General features: G+C 30.8%; 1 protein-coding gene across 1 annotated transcript in view; it reads right to left on the bottom strand.

Annotated features, from left to right (window-relative positions):
- Positions 1–4040, bottom strand: part of LOC106871031 (unconventional myosin-Id) — a 107701-nt gene that overhangs the window by 56956 nt on the left and 46705 nt on the right. The gene's annotated exons all lie outside the window — the stretch shown is intronic.

Genomic DNA, 4040 nt, shown 5'->3' with positions numbered 1-4040 from the left:
ACACACACACACACACACACACACACACACACACACACACACACACACACACACACATGAAACAAAATCTCTAACAGACCAAAGGAATGCTGCTTTGATAATGTACAGAGTTGATATCCATTGATAAAGTTGCAAAAGCAATGAAAAAGCTTTTTGTAACAGACAAAAAATAAATAAATAAATAAATGAGTGGAAATTGAATTGGTATGTTAAGTATATCAGGGCAATATGACACTCCCCAGACAACAAAATTATATATGTTTATATCTATATATATCTGTATGTAAATATAAATGTAAGTAAATATATCCATATACCTTTAAATCATATATTCATATACATAAATATACAAACTTAGGTATTTACCATGCACTCAGTAGACATACATACAGGCACAGGCGCTATCTAAGGTTTTTTTAAATTCTTCTGTAACCTCCTCCTCCTTAGCCATTTGATCTGATAACCTAAATCTTGAAGGTTAGTTGAAGTTAAATTATATATGCTTTCCTTTATTCTACCTCAGTCAAGGTTCCTACCTTTTTGCAATGTAGCACTTGTTCACCTAACATACTTGCTTTCTATAACAAAATTAATTTAAGCACTTCATATCTAGCTAAAGAAGGTGACCTATCTACTTTTGCTAGAGAAAATAGTGCAGTGGAAACATTGCTTACTTTTGAAGTACTTAAAATTTTAGAAAAGTAATTAGAATAAAATTAGGTGCTACATTATTTCATTGTTTTTGTTGATACTAAATTCTACTGGTTAATCAGAGAATAATCATAATTTGCAAAAGAAAGAAAATACAATTGCATTCATTATATATAAAGTACAATAGCTGTGAAGTTAAGGTACTGGACTGCAGAAAATATGATTGAGAGTTCAAAATTTACAACAGTTATTTTTCAGAGTTTTGGACCAAGACAAAAGACTTATTTGATATGCAGATCTAAATCCTACTTGATAGTTTAAAAAGTGGTTAATGGTTAATAAAGACATCTAGCTGTAAAAGAATCTTTAAAAAGACTATCCTATTTCTAAATGATCGGAAGATCTAATTTAAAATACAATTAATGAAGACCTTAACCTATTTTGTCATTCTTTTAAAGCTTTTTAGCAATTTTTTAACCCTTACTTATTGTTAATTCTTTAAATAAGTAACAGTTGAGAAAAATCAATTTTTTTATTTACTTTGAAACAGCCAGCAATGTATTTATCTTTTTGACTCCTCTCTCTTTTGATAAAATTAAAAAGTAATTTAGAAAATCCATCTTTTCTTCAAGTTACTTGATGGTAAGACATGTAATGGCAACGACTGAGTTTGAACCCAAGTCATGAGAAAAGTATATTGGCTGATATTAACATAAATCTGTTGTGCACTAACTGGTTTTATTTTAATTAAATTGTATAATCAACGACTGTTATTTACACATTATCACCAATTCAGGCATTACACAATAATCTTCCTTGATTTTCCATGCTATAAAGGTTTGTTGAAAACTATTATACTTCTCTGACATGTAAACCAGTTAGAAATTCCTAGAAACCAAATGAATTGTTCTGTAAAAGTTGGTAGAAAAAATAAATTGCTGTTGAGTTGATTTCTCCTGAGGAGTGAAAAGTTCAGTGTTTTGGAGATGAGCAAGTGTCCAAAATTTTGAATTTTTCATTCTCCACAGAAAATCATCTCATTAACATTTTTTTGTTCCTTCAAATTTTTATACATTAACTTTTGCTGCCAGAGACCACCAGCAAATGGATTGGGCTCTGGGCATTAACTTATTTGTAATTACTATTTACTATAATTAGTGGAGAAAAGATGAATCATTAGACAAATATTCCTCAAACTATGTGAGAGAGAGAGAGAGAGGTATTTAGTTATAGATTATTGGACATACCAAAACGTCACCCGCATTATTATCAAACAGATCTTTGACAAATAATACATAACAGAAGCAGTATTAACTCCTCACAGTGAAGGTGATTTAACAACCAGAGGTCATAAATTATGAAGCATTTTAAAAGATCAGAAATATTCTGTAACTGAGGTTAAATGTTTTAGTGTCATAACTGAGATAGATGAGGGGTATGTTGTGTGAGGTATGTAGATTATAGACCAGTGAAAATTAAGACCTAGAATACTTTCTTAATTATTCTTTCGCCATTTATTAAGTATTATAATGCTAATTGCTATATTAAATAGAACTACACAAACACAGTGCATTAATTGAAAACTGACTTTATTAGGTAAAGATCTCAATTTAAAAAGAGGCATACTTTCATAGAAGACTTCAGATGAGTGACATTGCTTCTATGCCAGTGACACTCATTTACAAATATCATATGAGGTTAAGACAAAGAAGCATATATAGAAACACACACACACACAATAGGCTTCTTTCAGTACCAGGTATGCTATAATACAAATTAATAATATTTTACAAATTTTCTTTGAAACATACAAATGTTTTAACAGATTTGCCAAATGACTTGGTTATTAATTTAAGTCATTTTCAAGTGAAGTGTTTGAATTTTTGTTGTTTCAGTTATGTTAATGCAGATTCAATTATATATATTTTTTTATATTTGCATAGAGCGTTTATATCTTAGATTACGTTTCTCATTTTATTTTTTCACAGAGAATGGTTTGTAATAGGTATAGGTCCAATAAATAAATAAATACACATTAATTTAATGTCACAATACAATTTAAATAAGTTTCAAATACTTTGTAGTAATTAAGCATAAATTACATTAATTATTCTCTAAGTCTGCATACCTCATAATTAATTACTGTAATTTTTACATTGTCAGTCATTGACAGCAGTTGTTTAGTTTCAGGAAGCACTCCTTGATTAAAGGCAATTCGGTCATCACCATCCCATCTGTTAGAGGGATATCTAATATATTATTTAATGTGCCTTTCCTTTATCTGAGAATTTAGCTTTTATTTTTAGTCTGTTGAGTGACCATTTAGAGACTTCTTGGATTTGTTTTGAAGCCAAACAATTCAAAATTCAGACCCAGGTAAAGAAAGCTGATATTTTTTTTTAGACAAGACAAGAGGGAGAACATTGGTAAATATTCTACCAAGAGGTGTGTACATTGCTCAAATGCATGAGAATATTGAGGATGTAATGAGCAGTCTTTGTTGTCCTGCATTAAAGCATGATCCTGTACAAGGTATCTCAGATCATACTGAGCAAAGGCCATTGCACTTTGATTTAAATTGTCATCCTTTTGAGATTTGATTGTGCAAGGAATGAATTAGGAGTAATGAAGCACATTTCCATCTGTCTGTGTAAATAAACTAAACATTTGTTAGCGGTTGGATAGCAATCCATGATAACTTCATGAGTACCTCCTTCACTTTGAATGTGTAATACTGTCATGCTGCATAACAAATTTTGGTGCAATTTGCTCATGTCTCTATGAAGAGGGAAATACAATGACAGTGAATTCTGATTATTAGGCGTTCCTTTTCCCAGATTTGAACATTTAGCATTAATTCAGGGCATTTATGGTTTCAATGAAATTGGCCAAGTATATCTAGAGCAAGAACTTTCATGGATGTCATTTCTCAGGATTGTTTAATGACATAGCCAGCTTGGCCACCCAACCTTCTGGTTTGTGATTATTCTTTGTTATTTCGAAGAGAAAATACTTGTCAATAAACTACATGCACCAGATGAATTGAAAGCTGCTACTCAACACAACATGCAATGCAGAAATTCTAGGCTAGACCTTATGGGCGTAAAACAATAGATAACACTTGAATGTCAAGTGTTAAATGAAGTGTTACTTATGCTTTTAAATCACACACATTGTTCTACATATTTAAACAATAATGGTTCTAATATTCTATATTTGCCAACATTGTATTCATTTAAAAGCTCTCAAGTGTCCTTGCCAGATCTTGTATCTATTTACTCAATTGGTAAATAAATTACTTTTTTGAATAAATGGCAGATAAATATTCTTCAATGTGTGTGTGTGAGAGAGAGAGAGAGAGAGAGAGAGAGAGAGAGAGAGAGAGAGAG

This window comes from Octopus bimaculoides, chromosome 9, assembly GCF_001194135.2.
Source record: "Octopus bimaculoides isolate UCB-OBI-ISO-001 chromosome 9, ASM119413v2, whole genome shotgun sequence".
In the NCBI taxonomy this organism is placed as follows: domain Eukaryota; kingdom Metazoa; phylum Mollusca; class Cephalopoda; order Octopoda; family Octopodidae; genus Octopus; species Octopus bimaculoides.
The sequence above is the reverse complement of the archived record's forward strand: the minus strand, read 5'-3'. Positions and strand labels throughout refer to the sequence as shown.